This window comes from Hylaeus volcanicus, chromosome 5 (genome assembly GCF_026283585.1).
Source record: "Hylaeus volcanicus isolate JK05 chromosome 5, UHH_iyHylVolc1.0_haploid, whole genome shotgun sequence".
Lineage (NCBI taxonomy): Eukaryota > Metazoa > Arthropoda > Insecta > Hymenoptera > Colletidae > Hylaeus > Hylaeus volcanicus.
The window spans coordinates 21,820,547-21,848,523 of record NC_071980.1 but is presented as its reverse complement, the minus strand read 5'-3'; the positions used below and the strand labels follow the sequence as shown (position 1 = coordinate 21,848,523).

At 39.2% G+C, this 27,977-nt stretch overlaps 1 long non-coding RNA gene across 1 annotated transcript in view; it reads right to left on the bottom strand.

Annotated features, from left to right (window-relative positions):
- Positions 1 to 27,977, bottom strand: part of LOC128876321 (uncharacterized) — a 420,681-nt gene that overhangs the window by 84,240 nt on the left and 308,464 nt on the right. The window contains exon 4 of the long non-coding RNA XR_008456998.1: positions 10,452 to 10,528. This is a non-coding gene — a long non-coding RNA (uncharacterized LOC128876321). The remainder of the gene's footprint in view (positions 1 to 10,451; positions 10,529 to 27,977) is intronic.

Here is a 27,977-nt window from a genome sequence, read left to right as displayed (position 1 = left end):
CGAGGTTTCGCTTCCAGTTCCTGGAAATTCCGAAAATCTGAACAGTAGTCGTTTTACATAAAACTGCCGATTTAATTAAAAGACATTTTCGTTTATTTAGTCTTAACAGAATCGTAGGAATTTGTATAAAGGATATGGTACATATTTATTGATTCATTAGAGATATTTACTGTTATAAAAATTGATAGTATCTCTTTCTAGGGCTGATCTTTATTTCTTCCCATAATACAGACTTCCTGCGAGAAAAAAATAAGAATTTATCATTGTTTTGTGCCATTTTTGGTTTTCGTCACTGAATTGAAAAACAATGTTGTTATTATCTCATCACAGCCTGCAAAATTCTTTAATTGATAATCAAAAGGTGTAATGTCTAACGTGAGTCTTATCGGGCGCCATCGTGTTTGCTACTGTTACAACGTTACATCTTTTATTTGAAATAAGTTATCGTATGTTTTATTAGTATGAGGTTTGCTATTTTACATACAAAAGCAGCAGAAAAATATCTGTGTTCAAATTAAAGTTATAAATCAAATAAATGTCGCCATGACATTTATTTCTAGACCTAATATTAATTTGTACACGAACAGAATTCATTTCTACATCAAAGGAATTAATTTCTACACTAACAAACAGACATATACACAAACAGGGTTAATGTCAATACCTGACATTAATTTGCACACTGACAAAAATAAATTCCCACACCTGATATTCATTTCCATACCAATAGGATTAATTTCTTCCCATTATAATTATTCATACACCAACAAGATTAGTTTCTGCGAATTATACAAGCAGTAAAAATTCATTATTGTATTTCTTTCCAGATAAAGTAGAGGACTTATCGGTTAACCTCATTCCATAGATTTCGATGCATCATCCATATGGAATCTTTCTCCATAAGGAAACCCAAATAACAGAAGTGATTCCCTTTTCAGCTTCACCTGGTCTGATTATTCCTATTGCTCCGCTTATTTCTCATAAGTTAAACAATCGACCTAGAATGTGCACAGGGCCTGAATAAGTTAAAATCGCCCAACCTCGACTGGAAAGATTCAATTGTCAGGATGTTAAATCGAATAGTTTCCGTCGGAACTCGGAGTTGTATTTTACTTTCTCCTTGACGGGCGAAGTGAAAGAAAGGCGAACGCAGAAACTAATGGAACTTCGTTCCGGCGTTTCCTAATTACGAAGAAATAATTTGTTGCGGAACGTTTCCGCGTCCTCCGTTGGTTCCCGCGATGAAGGCGCGGGCGCGGCTCGAGAACGAAACATTTTTCACAGGCGTCGAGGAAACAAATTACTTGAAAATTACTCGCCTGGGATTGACGTTTGATTGCACCGTCGTCTTCCACCGACGGTGTCGCGTAACCGTGTTCCAAGGTGGGCTCGAAGGTAGGAACAGATTTATACACATTGGATGCGGGAGAACGCGTAACCTCGCACACATCTCGGAGTGCATGCACGTGCGCCAAACCTCTTCTCACCCTTCATCTCGTACGATCCTCTCCGACTCTCTGATTCCGCCACTTTTCACCCCCTCGACCCCCGTCCCTACGCCCTTCCTACGCTTTCTACGTTTCCCTCTGTCACTCTCCCTCCAGCTTGTTCCCTTTTCTCCTCTTTCTATTTACGTCGCTTTTCGCATTATCGCCTTTTTCGTCAAGCGAGTCTGGCTTAATTCACTGGAAATTATTCATTTGCCTAATTGCCACTCGTCGACCCGGATCGTCGAGGCTTCGTTCAGAAACCTCGAACCTTCGGCCTGTTCAACCCACACACCTCTTCACTCTCGTGGCGTTCGACTCCGATTCCTATCCGTGACACAGCGGGCTTCGCCTTCCATTTAATCGCGGAGCATCTCACGTGAAAAGCGACGACGTTTTATTTTAGGACAGAGTTCGATGCTTGTTTCGGACGACGAGTCGATCTTTTCGTTGATTCCTTTGTCGGAACATTAACCATTAACCATCTTAACCATTTCGACCCGGTTATTTTCTATTTGGATTCCATTCGTTTTTCTTTTAGAGAGTAATTGTATTAAAATAGAGTTGGCTATAAATCAACTCTATACCAATAAAGTTGGTATTATAGTATGTAGTCAAATATATATAAGAAATAAAATATAGTGTGTCTCACAAGTTCATGTTATAATATTTGCAGAATAAAATAAATTCTTATTTAGGTTCAATATTTGTAGGCACGTTTGCGAAGATTTTATTTTGCATAAAGATCCGCAGTCTAGTGATAACGATGGTGTAATGTATGGTCCATAATGAAGTACAAACTAAGAGGAAGGCGTATCATCAAAATAAGAGCAATGGTACACCATATTCGAAAGATATGGAGGTCGTTTCCAGCATCTTACTTCGAAAAATTAATAGAAAGCATGTCGAGACGGTGCCAAGCTACAGCCTGTATAATTGCTTAATGGAGGACATTAGACACCTTACTAGGTAAATGCTTATTAGTGTTTTAGGTGTAGATTCGACCCATATAAAATTTTGTACAAATATATAAACATTCACAGAAATATAGCCGACACGCTCTTATGAGACAGACTTATTACTTATGTTATGGAATAAAGCTTAATCATAAATCGTGAGTATTTCCTAAAAATGTTTACTCGTCAAAGGGTTAAAAGTGGCTTTAGAGTAGTCTCCCCTATTAAGGAAAGAAGAAGTGCGTTACACAATTTGAACAAAAATTGAAATGAAACAATAGCGTAACATCGATGCAACATTACTGTAATATAACAATACTAATGTATCATTTGATCCTTGAAGAAGCTAGGTACAATGCTGGCGAAATATTGAAATGATCAATATCTGATATCAATTCTGAAGAACTATGCCGTGAAAACCTTAAATATCTCTATCACTAACAATTTTTGCTAAATTTACAGTATCCCTTAGGAGTGGATATCCTAGTAGAAAATTTAAACGAACTATCAAACGAATGAAACACTCTTAACTAACATTTTACATTACTTCAACCACGAGATTTCATTGGTGGCCAGCAGACTTCGATATTGCTAGGATTATTTGAAACGCGCCGGATACAGGAATAATTTTGATTCGAAGTGACCAAGTCCAGGTAGCCAAGGTTATATTTCGCGGGGGTAGTAGTAAGAGTGGGTCTCGCGGTGGTCCGAGCGTGCATTTCCCGTGGGCGAGCGCACCAGGATTCATGAATACCGGAGTATTTGCACACGGTGCGCCGATATACGCGGCGTGCAGACACTTCCGCGAGCGTATGGACGACGGGGCACACATACGCGCGATCTGCTACCGTGTGTTGTGTAGACCGTCGCGTATACACGCTCAGGGGGGTAGTGTGTCGGTGTTTGGTAACGCGGCAGGAAAGTCCCTGGGGGCTTAATACGGTATGCACGTCTGTCGTTCGCGAGCTCGACCCAATGTGGGCTCGAACCAGCTACCAGCTAATATTCCACGAGAGGGCCCTGGGCTACGTGCTTGGACTGTCGAATACCTTGCGAAACCTGTGGAAACTCGTGATCCGCGCGCCGCCACTTCGACGCGAGCCGAGCCGATTTATTTCTGACGGAAAAATCATTGGCTAAACGCTCCTTCTTCGGTTCATCTCAGAAATGTGACATTCATTCGTAAAGAGTGCACAAACGTAAATGTTGGAAAGGTTCCAAAAATGACAGTTTTAAACTGTTACACAGGTTGTATTTGAAATTGGTGGCCCAGCTTTGGTATCGTGTTCTACTCTCTCTAAAAATGAGAAAAAGTCATTTAAATATTGGTTCGGAAACTTTTCTTTTTTTAGATGTAAGCACCTTGTGTTGGCCACAGTGTATTATAATAATGAGTGAAATTTATTTAAAGAATGATTTCCTTTTACAACAGTACACGAAGACGTTCTTGATGTACTCTGAATTTTATTACGATATTCGAATAAACCATCCTGATGAAACTGACTTACCTGTATGTAACATTCAACCAAAGAATGATTTACTACGACATAATTATCTTCAATATCACACTCACTTTTGTGGAAAATTGACACTTAATAAAGTTTTGTTTATGGTAAACAAATAGAATCAGGTTGAGCTTCTCAGCAACAGCGTTAGATACGTTCTTAATATATAAACAAATAACGTAACAAAATCTGTTAAATATGTCTAATATGTTATCTGTTATCTGTTATCTGTTATCTGTAATATGTTATCATAAATATGTATAATATGTAAAATCTGTCTAATATGTTATCATTTTGGAGCAATAGATATAGTAACTGGTTATAACAATAACAGTTTAGGTAACCAGTTTTTTATAACCAGTTAACTGGTTATAACAAAACAGTTATTTTCTGAGTTGAACTTTATTTTGCCTTCGTTAAAGTTTAAATTACCTTCGGATGTTATGCATAATAATAATATATTACTCATACATTCGAATAATTACAAAATTGTGCGAGATTTCAAGTGTGCAAGCAGTAATTAAGTATTATCTTATATTACACCGATTATAATCTTCTAACGAGCACTCCTTCTAAGCTTTATAAGTTTTAAGACGAATATAAGATAAATTGAAATATTAGATCCTACACCAAATTTTGGTAATTACGATTGTGTCTACTTGCCGAGTACGTTGATTCGAAATGATTATCTTCCGCTTATTGATAAAATTCCCCGTTAACGAATCCATCGATCACTCCTGCAAAAATCCAAATTCCAACGCGCAATTAAGGCTCTATGGTGCATCGAGACCGACAATGCTAGTTGTGCTCGTCTTATTGCTGACGAGAGAACCGGTTGCTGATGAATTAAATAGTTCTTCTTGTTGCGCGCTGCTACTACGATAATCGAGAGATCGCTCCGTATTACACGATATACGTTCTTTTATTGCAAAGGGAAAGAATGATCAGTTCTGGAAGGAAGTGCCAGGCGTTTTTGTTAACATTCTTGAAGCTCGCGACTAATTATAAAGGAGCATACCGAACTGTTAGCCACCGATTTAGGTTGATCTTTGCATGAATATTCATTAGTCCAATCAGAAAACTATGCATTAATCAGTGTTTATCCACGTCTATGTGATTCTTAGATTTCTGGTAAGGTAAATTAGAAATTATTCGCAGACAACAAAGATATAATCATTTAGTAATTTTGAAGATAATTATTAAAAAAATGTATATTAAGCATAAGCTTGAATGTTAGAATGCTCTAACATTAAAATTTAGAAAAATGTTAATGACAGCTTGTGATAGCGATATAAACTAGTACAAGGATGGCGAACGTTATTGTAATTGAATGTCAAAAATTTATTTTAAACTAAACTGTGAACCAAACTTGTAAACAAACTTGAAATTGCAAGTATGTAGATAATTAGATTCTTTTCTACATTTACTTCTACAAAGACAAAGACAAACATTTCCGTAATTTTAATATCTGAACATAGATACTGAAAAGGGGCCAAAAAACGTGGACCCCTAGGATGCCATTTTCATATCTTTGAGTTTCTTTAAGTTTTCCAAGATTAATTTGGAATTATTGAATCACACTAACCCACTATAATTAAATAAAAGAGCACTTAGCATATTGGCGTAAGTACATTACTAATATTAATGCTAATATTTAATTTTGTATTTAATAATTTATTGCCAAATGACGTCTTTCATTTATATCAGTTTTCAAAAATTGTCATAGTTAATAAATCTTGAATTTCTACTTTAAGCGTACGTTAATCAAATCATTACGCGTAAAATAAAAATACCAAATTCAAAAGTCTGTGTCGATTACTTTGGGTGAAGAAAGGTCACGAGAATTGCCTCGAAACTGACGAAACTAAAAGAGTGGCCCCTTACAATTCCATGAATCAATGGTTACGCGCAAAAAAAGAAATATCGGTTGACCAGTTAGATCGACTAAATACCTTACCGTCCGTCGTGAATGAGTACGGATCCATCGATCAGAGCGGCGAGCGCGTTTTCACGGTGCCGCGGGCGGGAAATTTCGGCGCGCAGCCACGATTAAAATCCCGCGACGCGTCGGAGCAGCCGACAATGGTGGCCGAAAGTTCGTTTGCGACGCGTTTACCGGCAGCGGATGGTTTTAAAGCCATCGGGGACAGCGAGCGGGGGCGGGATCGGTGGACAGAGGGGGCGGCCCGCACAATGGCAAAGCGTGGAACAAAGCCTATCCACGGGTAATTCGAAATTCGCGTCGTCCTGTGTCCGCGCGTCCGTAATTAACGGTAACCTCGTGTCCTGGCCCGATTAAAAAAGGACGCGGTATAATTGCACCGGCTCCCGCTCGTCACCCCCCCCCCCTCCCACACCCCTTGTTCGCCCCTCCATCGACAGGATTTTAACGAACTTCGACCCGTTATCGGTGGCCAAAGGTTCGTTATCAGATTGAAAATTCGACGACCAAGAGATTATTTTTTCGGAGTGTCCCCGCGGCACTTCGATTCGCGGATTTGGGGTTGCAATTTGGGGGTTGAATGGTACCGGTTAATCGTCGGAACTAGCCAATCAACTCTTTGACGTGAGACGAAAACTTAATTGTGGCGCTGTAAGGTGAGACTGATTCTTGAGGATGTGGTATAAATTCGTATAATCAACTTATTTGTACTCTCGACGCAAATATAGTTAATAATTACGCGATGGGGGTTTCTAAGCTTTGTATTAACTCCTTACTATACCATTCAAGTCCTGGAAGATGGTTAAATAATTTAAAAGAGACAAAGATCCCATGCGTTACGCTCCGTGCAGTGGGCTGAAGTAGACTGAGACAAAGTATGTCAGACACGCTACGCGTATCGTTAAAGCTATGCATACGACAGGTAGGCAACCAGTTTCGACAATTTTGTAATTGATATCATAAAATCGCCCTTAAAAGTATTCTGTTTATTATTTCTTAAACGATATCTAGACATTGTGTACAAACACGCGCTGTGCGTCGCTCGATGGATTATAACTTAGTTGTAAATAATTGAAAAGAAACAAAACTGGCAATATGAAACGAACTAAATGTCACATGAAGGTCAACATATTCAACCTCGATGGATTCATTTTTTTATAAGCTATTAGACTGTGTATGCATAGCTGTAACATGACGCGTAGTGTGTCTGACCATTGTCTCATTCTACTTCAGCCCATCGCACGGAGCGTAACGCATGGGATTTTTGTTTCTTTTTAATTATTTAATCACGTTCCAGGACTTTGACCCTTCTGAAACTTTTACATCTGTCAGCTAAATAACCGATCATCATTCCTGATTTTTTTGGTAGGTGTTACTCACAGGGTTGTTTGCAATGCTTTATTACCATCGAAAATTGGGGTGGAGGCCGATTGCCTATCCTTATCCTCCTAGACCCTTTTCTACGGCGAAAAATATTACAGCAATGTACAGAAAACTGTACGGTTCATCGAAAAATAAGAGAGAAATGTAATTTTTCTGTACAGTATGTATTCAATGTTAAATCGAAATCGGTCAGTAGTGTAAATTAAGGAACGATTTATGGCAAAGGTTGAACGAATAGCTGAAGAGTTAAGCACCGTGGTAATTGGCGACGGTCGAGTAGACCAAATGGGGGTATGCGAAATCATCCCATAACAGTGTACCATAGGATCCTTTCTTTAACTCTCAACACCTGTGTCTATTATTGTCATAGCAACACCTACATTCTCTTCTCACCATCCCCACTAGTCCCAAGAGACTACTACATTTTGGGGAGTCATTTGAGGTAGATAATATAGAACAATCATGTACATGTTAGAATATAAATGGGAGGATCATTGAAATGAAAAATAATCGTTCTGTTACAATCAGAAGAATACGTCTTAATTATATAATATCTCTGATAACCAATAACAATATTGATGACGGTTAGCAGCACCATCAACCTGAAATATCAAACTAATCCCTTGCAAATTGTTTGCAGAATAAATATTCTACACATAAAGGTCGAAAAAAAGCTTAGAAAGATTTAATAAAGATGAAAGATAAATAACGCTTCTCATTAGCAGCCACGTACCGCTCCGCCGATCAAACTACAATTCATATATAACTTATTATCGAAGTGTACACACGTTTGATTCTCACCCCAAAAAACCGAACGATGTTCGCAAACGATTCGACAAAATCGTGAAAACGCCGGAATAATCCACGGTATACGGATCAAGCATCGTCGGAGGATCGAAGAATTGGAGTCGTTCTCCAATCCGTCGACGAACCGTGGAAAGCAATTCCGCACGTCGGCAAACGGACACCGTTATCGCGGATATCGGCGACGATCAACGCCAACGGAACGCGACTGCAGCGGCGGGCTATCGATGAATATTCATCGCGCGCCGCCGCCTCGTCAATCCAGCTCCATCTATCTTTCGGACATCAGCGTCGACGCCGGAAAGGAGCGACGGAGAGTAGACGGAAACGGAGACAGACGTACACCGTGTGTATTGGCGAGGAACGGTGAAAAGGGGATCGCGGAGGCTGTGTCGAATAATTGCCAACTATTCCAAGCACGCAGCTTAAGACGCAAGGGAAACGGTTCTTGGCGAACGCGGAGGAGGCGGCTGGGTTACCAGGCGGGCCGTGGGGACGGGACGAAGAGAATGGAGGCGGAAAATGAGAGAAACAACGTGGAGCCCGAGCGGAAAGATGCAGGCAAGAGGAAGCGAGAGGGAAAGCGGTCTCCGACGTTAGGGCTCTAGCTCTGGAGGAAGACAGAGCACGCGAGACGGAACACGTTGGAGAACGAGAAGGCCAGAGACAGAGGCGGCAGAGGAGAAAAGGGGAGTGGGAGTTGCCAAGATGGCGCCACCAAGAGTAGCAGTGGCCGGAGGTAGGAGGTGAGAGGTGGAGAACGTGCTCAGGAGGAAGGGTAAAAGATAAATGACGTGTCCACCGCCTCCGCCGGCAACCTCGACTGCCACCGACATCGCCGCGAAGACGCGGCGAAAGAAGATGAAGAAGAAGCGGCGAGGGGACGACGGGAAGCCTCCATTAAACATTGGCTCGCTTGCTTTACCCTTTAGCCTCTTTTGGTTTCCTTGGCCTCCACGCTACTCACCTTCGCTCGCGGCTTCTGTCGGGGATTATGGATCGAGTTGCCAGCGAATTTCTCGTTTTTCCCCTTCCCTCTTTCACCGATCCCCCTATTCTCTCTGTCGTGTCAACGTTTGATGATACTTACTTCGCGATCCGCTGAAGAGAATCTGACTTCGCGGTTTTAGACTTTCTCAGGTATCGTCAGACCGAAGACTCGACTTCAGCCGATTCGACCCACTTTTTCTGTCTCGATACTTCATTGTAGACGTAGACTCGCGACTTCTTTTGAAACGCGAACGAATTCGCGATTTCCGGGATGAGCACCGTGGGGGAGGTGAGTTAAAAACTGTTTCACCCTTGTTTAGTTTTAATATTTTATTTGAAGTTTTTCAATCGGTTGGTAGTACTACGAAGTAACGCTAAGTGCTAAATTAGTAAGAATAGATATTTATACATGTCAAAACGTATTGGCCAGTTGTTGACTCTGTTTTCTTGCACGCATTGAGCTTTATTTTTCTTTTCTAAAAGCAAATACAATTAAACGTAACCGTATTGCATTTACATTCTATAAGCAAACATCGTAGACAAAATTTGACAAAAAGTTTCATATTCAATGCACGGGATTCTACGCTGTTGATTTTCAAATATATATATATATATACAATTTCTTGGGGGCGCTGACTCTAAATCTAAACTCGACATTTGAAAATCAACAGCGTAGAATCCCGTGCATTGAATATGAAATATATATATAATTGTATATGCATGCAATAATAGTATAATGCTTAAAAAATTCCAAGTACATGAAGTAAAATCAATCAGGTGCATGCTTTCCATGTGTTACTTTTCATGATAAGTTTCTATAATTGCTATCACCATTCACCAAAATGAATTGTTTAATAAAATTAATTATAAATTAATTATAAATTGTTATGATTTATAAATAAATAATAAAATAATAATGATGTAAAATTGATTCATGAATGTGACAATAATCGAAAATTATAATTCTACATTATGCTCTCCCTCAATATGCAGAATGAAAACTATTTATTCGTGTTACATTTGTGTAGTTTGTAACATGGGCTACACACTCTACTATGTAGTGTATATTACAGAAACAAACATGACACGTTACTTGCACGTTACATAAAGTGCTTAACAAAGCAGGTAAACGCAATAGATTAAAAAACTAAACATACATTGCAACTAAAAAACAAATGTGTAAACACATTATTTGTAAATGTGATGAAAAGAGTAACACATAGTTTGCTACCAAACATGCGATTTCGAATTGAAACTATTAAGTTAGTTATAATACAACTTTAAAATAACAAATATTTTTCGATCCAGAGACTTTATTCTTTCTAAATTAGTTATCGTAAAAGTGCAATCACACGGCGATAAATAATTGTGCCATTTTACTCACAATTACTCGTGCTAATCCTCGGTCATCTTGATCGAAATCAACGAAGTAGTCAGCCATTACACGTTCTGTTCTAATCCCTTAAACAAACAAAGATAAGACAAAATTAATTTAGACCATAACTTAAAGGATTATAGTAGACTATATACTACAAAATTTATACAAAATTCGAGAAATTGAAGTCTTAATTTTGATCACTATTTAATTATGTAATCATGAGTAATTTTAAAAAACAATTCGAGCAAACGTTATTCAGTTTTATTTTTAAAAATTTACAGGATTCCCTTTTTTCCCTATTAACAATCAGAAAAGCTTTAAGCCTGCACTATACCAAATAAACTACAGTAGTATGTATTTACAACCATAAATATATAAACGACAGTCAAATTTTATTCAATGATATTAGATATACACGTATAATACTATGAAAAGATTTAAGGGTCCATGGAACATCCCTCTTGAAAGTCTGCCTGTAATTAATTCAATAACTGAGGTTCTACAGTATTTACATAAACGTTCGACTAATAAACTGCCAAAGCATTTGTTTCTATAGAACCACGACTACTATGTATCTCTTATCTGGTGTCCATTCTAAATCTAGAAATCCAACAAATTCTTCCCAACAGGTAGAACCGAAAAACTATCACCCTCGCGAGCATTACTGATGAAGAGTATCAGGAAGAAATAAACCATCCTTGCTATATATATATTTATTAATATTAATAAGTAAAGTTATACATAAGAAATGTCGATTATAAATTCACATGTCCCATCGCAACTAACTTTTGGGACTCTCCCTCTGTACCAAGTCTTAAAACTAAATCTAGTGAGCGATCAGTAATACCAACAATTACTCGACTATAACTAGTCGTAACTATCCACCTTTCACGGAACTTCATTGCTCTTCGATGTGTTTTCCACTCTGGGTAACACAGGTTTACGAGTTCACGGTTCCGTGCGCCGCGAAAGAGAGAAACGCCGAGGGATGGAGAGGGCTAAGCCACCCCAAGCGGCAGGCATCGAGCGTTATGAACTATCGGAAGACACATTAGCGCAAATCTGCGAAGCCAATAACTGGGCCCCGTCGTCGGTCGAAGGTGACTAGAGGTGGTTGAACGTAGATGAAGAACGGCGCCAGAGGGGGCGCTGGCAGGGGGTGCATCGCCGCCTCTGTCGTCGGGGCGTCAAATTATTCTGCGATTAATAATCCGCGCGTTACACGCGTGATCGGGCCTTTATCCCGGTAGCTGCGCTCGCATCGCTGTCTCTCTTCCTTCCTTCCTGGCATTCACCCCCTAAAGGTATCAATGGCTGCGGCACGTCGGAGCGATTGTCCTTCTGTGTCGAGGGCATTTATCGCTCCGCGGGACGTGCATGGATCGATCGCACGCGAGCGTCCTTTAATGAAACGCGGCTCGATCGCATTCCGCGCGGATTTATCGGGGACCTCTGATTGAAAAGATTCATTAGGCTGGTTAAACGTTCCGCTGCGTTGTAGAGGAAAGAAGGCTCAAAGGAGTCGATTGTCGCGGGAAGCAAATTCAGTCGCTTCGGTGGCGAGGAATGCGACGCTCGAGGACTATTTTCTACGAGCTCGAACCGTTTTTCTGTTGTTGACTGTTCGAGTTCGGGACGAACAATCGGAACAATGATATTCAACCGTTGTTTCAATTCGGGTCGAAACGGAGAGGATCGGATTTTTTACGGGCGATAAAAGTTTCACTGTTCTGGATTTGTAATTGATAATTGTCTATGGATAGGGCTGAAGTTTTCGATAATTATCCTCGTCGTAGATATCACGTCGAACTTTTATCGGCCTCTCTATTAGGTTCAATTTAAGCGTAAGGTAAACGTTCGGAATGTGAAAAGAAGGAAAACATTTACCTTCGAAGTAAAATGCGGTCATTTGTACCGAGTCCTTTCTTCAGTCAAATATAAGAAATGCTATATTGTATTTTAGTGACCACCTTCCTAACCACACAGTTTCAGTAAACTACCTATCATGACATGACTTATGGCAAACTTTTATAACGCATACAATATAGGTATTAATAACATGGCATTTTTAAGCAATAAACGTCGCGTCTCTGTGAGACCAATAAAAAATGAAATTTCTTGAATTTTGCATTAATATTATCTCCCGAATGTTATCAAAATATACAGTAATATTTCATTTACTATGGCTATATGAAATTGTTAAATCAGACTAACTTGTATGATACTGAGAATTATTTTTCCTAATAAGATAATGTATACATAAATATTCTTTTTAAATGGAAATAGAAAACCTTATAAACTGTACATACTTGACAGAGTATTCGCGTTTTAGCTGATATAATAAACTCCCTCCTTAAAGAATTGTTTCTAAAATCGATTTTCCAAAAAGTGGGGATAATCTATTTGTACAGCGAACGGCTCATTTAACCCTTTGCGCTCGAGGCATCGTTCTATAGAATCAAATCCAGTCCCTTTTTATAATTGAAGCACAGCATCGTTAATAATCGAGTAATTTTAAATAGAAGTTGAACAAACATTGCTCGAATTGACTGGCTTCATAGTTGTAGTATTAATTCTCAGTTTTAACATCAAAGATATGCGGCGTATATTTGAGCCGTTCATTGCACAAATCGATTAACTCCATAAAACGAGAAGTTGAGAAATGCGATTAAATAATTTGCATTGTTTCTTAAAATTTCCTTTCTAATATAAATTCAAATAAATATTGAAAAAAGTTCTTCCCATTTCAGGAATGTTACTGTAAATATAAATAGTTATGACTATACCAAGTGCTCACTTAAATTTAAGATTTTCCAAAAAGTGGGGATAATCTATTTGTACAGCGAACGGCTCATTTAACCCTTTGCGCTCGAGGCATCGTTCTATAGAATCAAATCCAGTCCCTTTTTATAATTCCTGTAAAGCCAAAAACTCTACTTTGAAAAGAAACATCTATGAACACTCGTGACTCAACGAATTATTGTTTCAATTTATAATTACCTGTATTCTGATGTAAGTAAAATTGAAATTGTACGTTCATAAAGTCACTTTTAAATTACATACGTCGCCCTAGAGGCGCCACTCGAGCACAAAGGGTTAATATGTACATTTTTAAAGACGTAACGACTGACGAGCACCATTATTTTAATTCCAGCTCATCTCAGTCCCTCTACCACCACCCAGACCTTACGCAGTAATAACGAAGCGTCCTAGAATTCCATAAACAGCCGCGAATCTTGCCCGCCGAGGTGTGCGAAAAATTGCAGCCCGGGACCTGTACAAAGGAATTATATTGAGTTCGCAATATACCGATTCCCCGTCATCCCCCCTCCCACACCCCTCAACCCCAACGCCGGTTCTTCGCGAAAATTCGCAGACAGCCGTGCACGTTTCTCATACTCGTCGTATCAGCGTCGTTCCGGCGATTCCGCTTTGTGCCAGGAAGAATATAAGTCGGCGTGCGCGCGCGTGTCCGTTCGTACGTGTGGAAAAGGGTGATATCATCCCCGTAATGCGATGCAGGCGCGATGATCCGGGAGCAATATACCTTGGGACGCGCACCAGGAGTCGGGACCCCCCGCAGGATAACCCGGGGACCTCCTTTGGCCCCGGGACATCGCGATATTGCTTGTTTTATTGGAGCGTGACACCCATTTCTTCTTTTTTTTTCTTTCCACCATCTCGTTTGGCCCTCCGTTTCTCCAGGACTCCCATCGTGACGCGTGTGGAACGGTCGGTTTAAGGGGTCGAGATTCCGCAAAAAAAAAACGAAAAATAGAAAAAGAAAGAAATGGCGAGGAGAGAAAAATCATTTCGCCGGATGTTTAGGCGTGCCGGAAACACCGTGTCACGGATGGAGAACGGACCAGAAGGGACCTTAGTTTCGGGAGGCGGTGGGTGCGCGATAAACGAAACAGATTGTCGGGACGATCGTACCTTGGGGAGGATAAATATATGCCCGGTGTTTTATGGAAACTGCTCGCAGCACAACGAGGGGTAATTTAATGGGGACGCGCAGTTTTAGACGACGGAGGTGAAATTTTATGGCGGCTGCGGGGTACGGTGAACCCTTCTATAACGCGGTACTCTTAGAACGCGGTTTCCATACAACGTGGTAGGGTTATTGCGCTATTTTTCTATATAACAACTTGATTAACTTGAGCAGCCTCCATACAGCATGAAGTTTTCTATTACAGTTTTTAGAATTAAAATGAATGGGGAATTCTTTCATTTCTTTTCGTGCATGTGTATCGCCACTTTCCAATTTCAAATACTAAGAAAGAAAGGTTTGCATGCAGTTTAACCAGGCAAGTGCATTCGACGTGTATACACGTGTAAAATAAAAATTATAATTGACTATAAAAACTTGAATACAGTAAGAATATTATTTGGTGGTGTGGTTCCTTTATATTACCAAAACTGCTGTGTATTTTATATGGAGGGGGCTCATCGGGAAACATTTTCAAAATTTTATACTGGCTACTCCATCGAAAGCAAATCCCCCTTCGAAGATATGCCGTCTGTTCAAAAAACAAAAAAACGTAAAAAGTTGACATATTGGTGTACGACCTGCGAAGTGGGACTTCGTGTGGTACCGTGCTTCGAAAAATATCACATCTAAATAAATTGAAAATTTTAAAATTATTATCTTCCTTTAATTCTTCTTGTTTATATATTTTATTATTTTTTGACAATTTTCAAGCTGTCAATAAAAATAACATATTCAGAAACGAATTGTTAATTTTTTTGTTAAATGAAAATGCTTTCTCGTTTTTCGTGAAATTTATAATGGGACCATTTGCTCTGCGTTCGATGTGTACACTCGTCATTGCTTGATTTGAACTCCGCATTCTGTGGAGATCTTTTAAAACTAAATTCCGCAGTTAACAGGTTGAAAGTTATATAATAAATGAATTTTATCAAATTCCTTACAAGTTTCATGATTTTCGAGAAATAAATACAAGAGTTAAGGCTGAATCACTTCGCTGCTTCAAAATGAAATCAAGACATCGCTCGGACACCGTTCTCGATCGACAAATTACCCACTCAACGGATTAATCAACGATAAGACGATGGCACAACAGTTTCGCGACGATTCCTCGCCGTTTGATTACCGGGGAACTTTTAATGCACCGTGAAAAATAAAGCGCACGGAAGAAACCAATTAAGGTTATTGCTTCCCTGACGACGCGAGGATCAAAGCCACTCGACGAATTAAACTCCGCGTTTCGAGACGTATCGAGAGGGAGAGAGAGAGAGAGGGAGAGAGAGAGGGAGTGAGAGAGAGAAGGATGTCAGCCGAAATCTCCGCAAAAGCTGGCCGAGCACAATTTCTCATATGGAAAAGTTTCTCCGCTCTGTTTGGCCCGGCGATGAGAGGGTTGATGGAACGAAGAAAGGAACGTCAGGTTGCAGGTTTCTCGCGCTTCTCCCCGTTTTCCAACTTCCGTCGTCCGATGCGAGACAGGACAAACAGAACCAATCCCAGGCTGTTCTCACCCCTTCTAAGGGACAGTTTAGCAATTTCAGATCAAATAATCGATTCAGTTCTCACGTCAATTCGACCGCGACGAACCTCTTCTTTGTTATTTCACTTTCACGTTGTGGTATAGATAAACTTCATAGGAAAATGTTTTTAGTGCTCAAGAAATTGAAAGAAGAATACTGAGATAGCGACTGTCTTTTATGTGGTTATCCTTATTGTTAGATGTCGGTCCAAAAATGCCCATCTTTCAGTAGCTGAATTATTTTGTACAAAGTTTCTTCTGTGCTCCATACTTCCTTTAACACTTTCGCTACGGATGACGCACATGTGCATCCAACTGAAAATATATGGTTATTTTTATTATTTTTCAGTTTTCATTTCTTTTGTTCGGCCATCACATTATACATCAAATAAGTTACCACAAATATATGTTTTTCAAAATAATCGTATTAGAACATTGTAAGAAATTTTTCATTAAAAAAAAAAATATCATAATTACAGCTCCCAGCGAACGGCTACTTTTCGTCCGCAGCGAAAGTGTTAAACTGGTGGATAGTTTGCGTTGTACACGAAGTGGTTTCATAATTTTAGAGGTGCTTATTATGTGTTCTATTATTAGATTATTCGTTGCACGAACGGTAGGTGGGTCTAGTGGTATTGTCTAAAAATAGTCAGCCAGTAATGCGTTAACACAACGATAGTTAATGTGACACACACAATCCTGCATTCCTGTCTCTACATTCTATCATTCTTGTCGATTCATCCGCCGTTTCTTGCTGTGCAATCACTTGTCCGAGCCGCGCGGTCTGCCCTTGGGCACAGAGCCCGTGCTCGCGAGAAGTCCGGTCTACTGTCCCTGGTCTAGACACACAGGGAATCGCTGGTAGAGATCGGAGAATCGTTCGTAGACTCTGTAGAGGGTGTAGCGATGGCAGAAATAGAAGGAGGATCTAGTAAATTTATCAGCGGTCGTCCGAGGGCGGAACCGTTGGGGACAAATTTCATCGCGAGCATCGCCCTCTTTTGCGAACGAGCTCGAAACGTACACCCCTTGCCTCTCATCGTCCCTCTCTTTCCGTCTCCGCACAGGGTTGGCCGGCTCGTTGGCTGGATACTAGTTCACCCTCCACCTCCGCGAACCACCCTTCGACTGGCGTAAGTCATTGCGGCTGACCGGAAGTCACGGGATCACCGGAACCAGGGATATTTATGCGAGCTTACCCGCCGACCGGGGCATTACCCGTAATAAGGAAATTGCGAATTTATTACGTCCCACCCTCCGTCTTCCTTTCCTGTTCGCGACTCCCGCCCCCCTGACCCGCGACCGCCGTCCCCCTCCCTCCGTCTGATATTGTCCGACCGGGCTGGCCGAGGGGGTGGCTCGGACCGAGAGTTATTTCGGGTTTTATGGGTCGAGACTACCCGGGGTCATCCGGCAACGTTCCAGATGATGGGGGAAAAGCTCGAGGTGGAAGGTCCTGGAATCGGTGGCATGGAATTCTCCTTGGCATGGAACGCGGTTCCTTTCTTTTAGAAGCTCCGCGACGAACACCTTGGGGTGCGTTTCGTAGCGTTGTAGTTATGAAAATGGAAAATGGAAACGTCGGTGAAATTTTGCCAGCGGAATTCTTCGTTCGAAGGAGTTTCGATCGAGTTTTGATGCAAGATAGACTTTCTATGGTCAGAAAGCTACTAGAGGGATGATCCACAAATTCGCTGACCCCTTTCGTATTTACATTATGCATTTGATATCGTTATATAATTGTCATCTATATTTTTATATCTATAGACACGTGTTAGTTTTGTTTGTATAGTACAAACTGTGTTAGCATATATTGCCACATACATTTAACCCTTTGATAGTGGTGGATGAGGTATGAGAACTCATATTTAGTACTGTCGAGAAATTCGAGTCTAAACGGTTGCACAGCTTTACTTAAAAATTATTATTTCAAGTTTTGAACGTGTAATATATTATTGAGAACCTTATGCAATATTGTGTGCTATATGTTTATATACCATAGTAATTGCTGCTTAATATTTGCAATCGTGTACAAACGTTGCATAAATGTGATTTATTCACGTACTCGTTTATATTCGATAGGTCACGTTTAAATTACTATTATTATGTATAATAATTAAATTTAATACAAAACACGTATTATACAATATATATTTTATTTTGAAAATTAATCTTCATACTATTCCCTTTCCTTTATTTTTCTATGTTTTTACCTCTCGTGGTCGAGAATACACTAATGGAAAAATCAGGTGGGCCAGCTTTCCAAATCTACATGTAGTATTATGAATAAAGTAAAATCAGAAATTGTTCTCATCATGAATAAGAAATTTATACTTCAATGTATTACGTACATAGTGTATCAGTGCCTATAATTAGAACAAATGAAACAATGAATAAATGAATCTTTAAAGAAATTTTACCAGACATTCACTTGTACGGAATTTAAAAAAAAAATCATGAACTGACAAAGTTTTGCGCTTCGCTCGTGGTAACAGTCAGCGAATATGAAATCGGAGATGTTTCGTATACAAATGTTCAAGGAACGACAGATTTAAATAGAAAGTAACGAAACTCTTCGGAACTATTTGCTCGTTGTATTATTCCAAACCAAGATGAAACTTACTTTCGACAGGTAAATGCCTGGTCCACGTTCGACGATATTGATTTCGGTTAATTGCGGGTGTTAAAGTGGACAGAGTAGGGGGATGAACGAGCCGCGAACTTAAAAATAGAATGATATTAAATTTAGTACGTCGGAAACGTTCTGATTACATGTTTTATGAGGCCGAGCCTTCGGACAATTAATTAATTGTTTAATTAGGTTTTCGTGCTGGCATGAAACGCACTTAATTTGATAGTAATAATTTCATTTAATATTCATAATTTCATTTATCAGCTTGGAGGAATTTTGGGCGGCTGCGTTGCGATAAATTCGCTGGCACGAATTTCGCGTTCGAGAGAGAACCATGCGCAAATGCTGGTCGGTATCTTGTCGATGGAATCAGAAGTATCCTGATGTCCGGATATGTGAATTTTTCAGTCCAGTCACTCCAAAAGTAATATTCGTTAAAGAATCTTGGACTGGGTACACTGTATAACCTCTCGAAAAATTAACTAATCAATCGAACCAAGTTTCAAATCAGGTCTCAATTTTGGAATGATTTGAATGTTCGTAAGTATAATATGTATTATGCTTTGCAATATCAAAAGTTGAACTTCAAAACATCAGATATGCAATATTTATATACATTTGTCAATCTTTAATTGATAAGAATGACCGAAAATTTGAAATGGAATATTAATAAGGAATAATTCATGTAAGTTACATAGATCATGTTTAGCAATCTCAAGTAGTGCGTATTGTTTTTATGGACTAATTAGATAAAACAAGTAGAATCTCCGTTATGTAAACCGTATATTTTCTGTTGTAATACTGTACAAGTATTTACATATTTCCTTTTATAGGATGAAACCTATTCACAATGTTTTATTGTTGGAATGACAGTACGTGTAACAGTATATCGTAATATCACTAAAACAAAAGCGTGTTGCGTTTAGAATTACAGAAAAATGTAATACAACTACAAAATTTCAACATTGGGAAACGCTAGTTTAGCACAAACATAGAGTACCGCAAAATCTATAATTACCAATATAAAAGAAACGAAAGTGTATATTTCAGTGGTTTATTCAATGGAGAAACGAAGAAATATCGATAAGCGAGCTAATTACTTGTGATACAACACGAGAATTTCAGATTCACAGGATTGTCTCTATAATTTCGTTGGAAAGACATCGATAATATTATTTCTTTTGTATTATACATTACACTTCAAACAACTTCTATCACTCTCATTTCATTCTTATGTCGTGAAATTGAGTGCTAACTACTTGTTTTCCCACCATACGAAAATTCTCTTTTCCGAACACTTTTGTCCCCCAAAGTTCACATAACGAAGATTTTACTGTACCTGTAAACGGAGGTGTGCATTTAAAAAATTCGATCGGTATCGGCAAAGATTCGTCAATTTGACGTAATCTCGATCGAGATATTCTAGAGGCGATCAGAGGGTAGGGGGTGGTCGTCGACGCGTGCGACGTTTTCATTTCGTGAAACGAGGAAGCGTGAACAGCCGCGGGCTACCGGGAGAAAAAAAATCGTGTCACGGGATCTGGATACTGTGGGCGAAAGCCACGGGGGACTATTAACACACATCATCGACAGTCGGGTCGCTGCTCGTGATGCGCCGGCATTGTTGTGCCCGGTTGAGCGCTGGCAGGAGGCGTGGTTCCGCGATAATTCATTCTTGATTGCGTGTCTGATACATACGACCAGTAATTATACCGCGGTGCCGCGTGCATCGGCCCCGTTCACCAAATCATTCCGCGAGAGGAACGCGTCGACTCTCTCTACCGTTTCCACCGGACAATCGCCACGGGTCCTTTGTTTCAATTTTTCTTTCCTTCTCCTTTGTCTACGCTTGATTTTGAATAGGTTCTCCTTAGAACTTCCCATCGTGATCTATAATAGAGAGAAAGTCTAAGCTAAATATTATTAAGATCTAACGAACACGGTACGGAACAGAAATTTACATTGATGGTGTAGGGAGACTATGATAAACTGTAAGAAGACCTCTGGTGTTTCAAATTTCTGTAATTATTAATTTTTTTGGTTCGCCTCGCTTTGTTTTACCACATTAGTATTTTGCAGACATGTAAATTTTTGAGCTCTATGTGGAGATGTAATGGACTCGTTACGAAACAAGCATTGTTGGTTTTTTTTTTTAATTGCATTTAATTCAGAGTCCCGGAGTCAGAGTCTTAGTTTTTACTTTATTGCATTACGTGTATTTTGCAGACATTTTCAATGCCATTGTAATAAGATGAACTGCATTAACGTATACATTCCCTCAGTCCCCGATTGCTCGTCATCGAATTCTGTCATTCTCATAACAGTAAGAGATTAATTGTTATTTATACATAATTGTGTATGCACTAATTTGAAAACCAAACGAACAATTTCCTATTAATGATATTGTGCTATACTTAAAAAAGGGAAATTCTTGCATGTGGTTCCAATTCGATGGCCAAGGGCTGCAAATTATATTACGAATTGAAAGCTGAATATAGAGATCTAATTTACTTGATATGAAACAGAAATTTACATTATTGGTTTAGAAAAATTGTAAGTAAATTATAACAGTTTTTTAATTAGTGACTTCTGTTTAATTCAATCACAAACAGTCGGTGCCATAAACATTCGTAACTTATATGTCTATTAAAGAAGTTCGTCTAAATTAAATGATAGTTTGGTGTCTCAAATAAATTTTTCATCGTAAATATATACATGTGTAAAGTTAATTCGTGTACATATTTGTAATGAAACATTTATTTGGAAGTACCTAATCTATCACTTAATTTAGAAAAATTTCTTAATAGGCATGAATGGTACGAATATTTTGGATTTGAAATTTTACAGGTATGTAGATTTTGTCATGACTTTAAAGTCGATGCACCAGATTCTGCAAACTCGCCTGCAATATTCATCCCGAATTCGTTACGATACTCACTACCGAAATCGTTAAACGTACTGTATCGATTTGGATGTCCCAAATCTGTCACTTAATTTGGAAAAATTTCTTAATAGGCACGAATGGTACGAACATTAACGGATTAGACTGTATATTTTACAGGTATGTAGATTTTGTCACGATCTTAAAGTCGATGCACCAGATTCTGCAAACTCGCCCGTAATATTCATCCCGATTTCGTTAAACGCACCGTATCGAAATATTCACATTGTTTCGCTGACGTTCCCGGGGTCCAAACGAACGATCCCGCGACGCAAGGAGCGCAAATAACGTGGAATCCGATAAATGAACGCGAAGACACCGGTCGGGGACAGACAGCGGCGCGAGTCGACTTAACGACGACGATTACGCGACGCCATTAACGGTTTCCCAGTCGAGAGGAAGCTGCATCGCCCGGACAGGTACCATTATTTCATAATCACGAGGCAGCCGTCATTAGGCACGTATTCCTGACAAATGACAAGTGAGACTAACGAAGAGAGCAGGCGTCTCTTCTTCGGCCGAAAGTTACACCTTCGATCCGCGTCGGGTCACGCATATCGCGTCGCTCGCGGCGGCATTAAGCATCCTACCGACCCGTTTTCACGGAGAGAGAGCGAGAGGATCGGTGAGGATCTGCGTCGCGATCATGTCTAACAGGAGCGAGGCGGGAAGGAGAGGTGAGGACGATAGGCGAGCCAGAGGGAGAGAGAGTTATTGATGATGCACGGACACGGACACCGCCGGATACCGGGTAGTAACGTAAGTCCCGTTTCATCCATCAAGCTAAGGACTCGGGCTTAATATCCTCGACGAGCGAGAACGTGGCTCTGCATTTCTAATTCGTCGTCTACGCCTCCGCTCCGTGAACCCGGGCTCTTTGCCTTTTCGTTTTTTGCCGCCGGCCCCGAGCGAGTCGCGGCTCTGCGACTCGCTCGAACGATCACGAGTGTCGGGATCCAGGTGTTTTAAAACTGTCGTGCAGAAGCTCAGCCTCCATCTTTCGGAGTCACGCGGAATCGTGTTGTATAACCGCAAATCAGCGATCGGGACAGCCAGCGAAAGTATAGCGACAACTTACGGTCGGTAAAGATTGCTAAGATGGGAGAATGCTGGTTCAGCCTCCTCTCCCGCCAGACATTCCCGTGGACTCGGTTTTCCTTTCAATTCCTCCATGGTGGACACTTTCATGCTACTCTAATTCGAGCCCCATGCATAGTTTTCTCTAAAGTAATCGTTGTAGGAGTATGACTAGTTTGGAGCACTTTAAATTAAGCTGTGATTGATGAGATTTTCTTGGACAAAAAAACAATATTATCTTTCATGTTATAAATTGTTATATAATATGATATATGTCTATATATTTTTTAAGAAAAGAATCTCGTATACCACTTAATTTCCGGTGCTTCAATAGTAGTTAAACTCCTATAGCGATTTAATGAAAAGAACACCTATATGGGGACATGGGATTGAAATTAAACTAGTATGAAAATATTTACTATCGAGGATTTTATATATACGAATATTTTAGTAGAATGTGTTAATGTCAGTATGCCTTCACCAATTGGGACCCTCGCGCAATAGTTAGGTGCGCCATCACCTCGTGGCAACTTTCGTGATCCTTGGTACACATATGCACACACCATGCACAATCACGCATTATTTTAACAAAACCAATTATCTATAATTAATCAAGCCTCTGTGGCTCGGTGATAATATAAATATATGTATGTAGATTATATATATATGAAAAAGCGAGTCGAAGATACAAAATCAAATTTTTTCGTACGTTTGATTTATCAAGCACAAGTATACTAACCGTAGGTTTCAATTCCTTACACTACTTTTTCCTATTCGTGTTTGTACTTATAAACATGCACTGCCAACTGGTGTCACTACCGATCGTAATTGTGAACAATATCGTGCCTAATGTCGACCTATGTCAATGTCGTTTTAAAGGAACTTAATGAAATTTTACAGAAACTATAAAACGCTTGTTTAAATAGAAAAAGTGTGCTTGGGAATTAACATTAACATCTAACGGAGTATACTGTAATCAGTAACAGTTAAATGTAGGTACATTTAGCATGAATAAAACAGTAAGTAAAATGATTAAATTAAGACCTAAGAATCAAGTGAAACGTTCTTAAATTCTGTAACAATACAATCTATTTCTGAAACATACATAGTACATAAGTTATTGCAGATCAAAATGAATTCAGATACTGTCATATGTGTAATCGCCAGAACCGACCGCCGCCCGAGGATTAATGGAAAAAGCAAATTTTTCTTATTCGTTTCTTACCGCGGTTGCAATTTTCTCGAGAATAATTTGCAAGAAATACGACAGATGGTAGAAATTTCTACTCTAGGGTGATAAGTACTCAATTTGTTGCAAATTGAAGCCAGTAGAATCTTATTCGTGATGATACTGATTTATAAAAGTATGATTGAAATCTACTACATGCCTACTACCAACAGCTTGTTGTATGAGGATAAAGAAAAACAATACAACAAAACTGCGAAAAAGTATCGTTATTGGCAAAGCGAGGAGAAAGGGTAAGTATCCTAACAGAAAATCAAGAATTTATAAAGTATTTTGTGGTCATAATATATCATATTTATATTAACTTGTCTATATATACATATATGTATATCAAGATGTGCATTGTATTACAATATAATTGCAAATATTCAAATAAGCAATAAATCTTCATACTATCAACATTTTTATATTTCAGTTATCTTTGCCTTTGTTTTGCTGTAAAATAACGTCTGTTCGATAGTACTTCATATATCCGGTATGCGCTTTAAGTGATCAAACAATAATACAATAATAACCTCCTATTGTCTTCGATTATGTTCTTTTAATCGATATTAAAACATCAACGCTTTCATAGTTGAATGAACAGTATTGAATAACATCATTCCTTCAGTCTCCTCTTAAACACTGTCAAATGTTATGTATTTTTCAACAGAGTCAAATGACATCCCTTTGTTTATACCTGTGTCGTAATCAGTCACCAATGGGATGAATCCTCCAAAACTTTTTTCTTAAACAGTTTCAAATAATATATATTCTTTCATAGTTTTAAACATTATCAAATAGCATACATGTTTGCATAGTATTCTTTTAAACAGTGTGAAGTTTCGTTCATCCCTCCAGGGTCCTCTTTTAAATATGTACTATTAAATGATACTCATCGTTCCATAGTTTTATTTTGTACAGAGACAAACGACATAAAGTATTCCTTTAAACACTGTCAAATGACAATTCTTTCATATTATTCTTTTAAGCATTGGCAAATGACATTTATCCATTCATAGTCATCCCTTGAATTGTGCCAAATGACATTCAAAATTCCATAATCTTTTTATGAGCAGTGGCATAATCCATCCTTTCATAGTGTTCCTTTGGACAATATTACGTGGCGTCAATCCTATCATACCTTTATTTTATATAAACAGCGCCAACTAACATCAAATTTTTCATAGTCTCTCTTTAAACAATGTCATACGACATCCATCCATTCTATAGTCTTTCTACAAACCGAGTCAAATGGCATCTACTATTCCACGGTCTTCTTTCAGACATCGTCAAGCGACATCCATCTTATCACGATCTTCTTTCAAATGGTGTCAAACTACCCTCGATACCTTCGCGTCTCTACGCTTCGGCTCTCGATCTTATCTCCGCCACTCACCCCGCCGCAATCAGACCACAATTTCGTGGATCTTCTCCAAGTCGTCGATGTATAGCAGAAATTCCGTACCTCGAAAAGTCTATAGACAGGACCAGGATCGGTCTCGTGGCGCGTAACGTTCTCTCCCTTCTAACTCGGGACACCCGTACCCTCGCGCAAGACTCGCAAAGGAGAGCAAAGCAAAGAGAATTAATCGTACCGCGATGAATTTTTAACCACCGAGTCCCTGAGCGAGCATGGGCGCAGTTTCCCCGGGAATTTCGTCGCGGTCCAGCTTGCTTCTCCTCGCGTTTACCTTCGCGATATCCCCGAGGGAGGTTGGCTCCCCAAAGAATTTCCGCCCTATAAACTTCAAATCCAATCTGTGCCAGTACATCAGCCGGCCAGCAAACATAACCTTAACAAAATATTGGCGTTACTCGCTAGCCCTGCGCGTTGGTGTGCATCTATCCGTGTATATCTGTGTGTACCCCGTGCAGCGAACGAACCTGCGCGCGACCAGGTGGTGGTCGATCCGGCAGTCGAGCCCGTTCCTCGAGAACTCGAATCGCGGCTACTGGGCTTCCAATGGCGCGGTTAAACACCGAGGGTGTGTTGGTACATATGGTGTATCGTGAAACCCCCGTAGGCTGTTTGGCCGCGCGTATACGAGACCGGCATTATGCTGGCTTGATTGGGTAACGGCAAACGTTTGCTCTCGCCGTTACCGGCTTCGGGGATCGGTGCATTGACCTGTTTCGCTGCACCACGTCGATGGATCCCCGTCGATGATCGATAATTGATTGACTCGCGGAAAAACGGTTCCGATATCGATATGCAACCGAGGCGTGCGTTGAACAATCGCGCTGGAGTCATTGTACTACCGCGTCTCAGAAAAAGACTGTACGTATCGAAACTTCAGTTGGTTACATTTTGACTGAAATTAGAAGTAATTACAAGTACGACGATTTGTGGTCTTATCTATAGTATTACTGGGGACTTGTACCATCGTTTTTGGTGCAACTATTTGATTTATAAGTTCGTAAACATAAGTTATTTATGTTTAACGTTGATTTTAGTGCTGAGTCACCTCTTGCTTAAATAGAGTACATCTGTACGAAAGGGGACGGAGTAAGATCGGAGTTGTAGACTCGGTGATCTGAAGGCTTAATTATGGAGTTACAAAGGATGGTGCATTTAAGTCAAATCAGTTAGTTAAACTCTTTTATTTGTAAAGATATGAGAGAATGTTTGAAGCAGAAGCTGGTTGATTTCATAGAGTACATAGTCTGGTGATATTGTTTTGGTCCAGATAAGTATGCCAAGAATATTTTTAAATTATTATCGCTTTTCGATAAAAACGATTCAAGAAAGGAAAAATAGATTTTCAAAGCTGACAAAGAGACCACTAATACGTAGATTTTGAAAAAATTATTATCAATAACAATTTAAGTTTATATGTTCTTTCATGTTTTGTATTTACTGTTTATTCTCCAACTTTCAAGCAAATTAAATGTCTAAACTCGAATTTCGACTCGTTACTGTTGAAGAATAAGTATTTTAATAATTGATGTTAGTGGACTTGTTTTAACACATTGTTGATCGGCAATTTTTTTCAGAGTTTGTCTCATATCACCGGCTATTATTTCGGAATTGGAAATGGAAATGAAACAATGTAAATAAGTTTTTTATAACGGCTTATTATGAACATGAATTTTATTTAATATTTCATTTAATATTTCATTTTTAATTGATGGCTGCCTAGTCATTTCGTGAATTGAGCGATCTCTTTAACAGATGAACAATCTAGTGAAAGTTAACCTCTTAGGCATGGGTGAATTTTACGATACAGCAATGTAATGTATGATTTGTCCTACATTTGACGATTTGTATGAAGCTGTTTGAAACAAATAATGGAAAACCAACGTATTTTTTAACGCGATTATTTAAGAATACTGATCTTACACATAATTGAATTTAGACACCTATCGTTTATTAAAATTTAATAATAAATTGTGGCCAGTGGACACTTGCCGTAGGAGTAGAACGCCTTCAAGTGTCTGAGCAGTACAGGTGGCCTTAGGGGTGCAAAAGGTTAAAAATCTGCAGATTTCACGACGAGCGTAAGAATCAAGTGATTGAAAATCAATACAGGAAAGGGACATGCGAAATCATTTTTGCGATTTATTTTATTCTAACACCTTTATTATCAAGCGTTACGTCAGTGTGACATTTTTCAGACATGCACCCATACTGTCGACTGTTCCAAAAATCGATCGTCTTCCCTGACAACTCATCAAGCGTTACATCAGTGTGACATTTTTCAGATATGCACCCATACTATTTGTAAACGATTTTCAATCATAAAAACGAAGGGTAATTATGCATCAACCTAATAGTATCAACTCTATAATTCTGTTATTTATAGTCAGTGTTTCAATATATTATTAAGTTGTCCCAAAAGTTTCTTCCATTTCATTAATAAGTAATACATACACAATATTTTATGTCTAATGTTACATTATTAAATTGCGTACGATTCATTTTACTCCATTACTGTTACAACATTAACGTCTAAGAAATTAGATTGTTTATTTATATAAACACTGCCACGCAAAACAACTGAGTGCAAGTCACGAAAGAAACTTTCGGGACAACCTAATATAATATGGACCTCAATTTATTCTTTATCATAGTCAAGGTTGCATAGCGACAAATTAAAAATCGCGGTGTCCAAAATCAATTAGAATTACTCGCTGTAATTACCGTTCA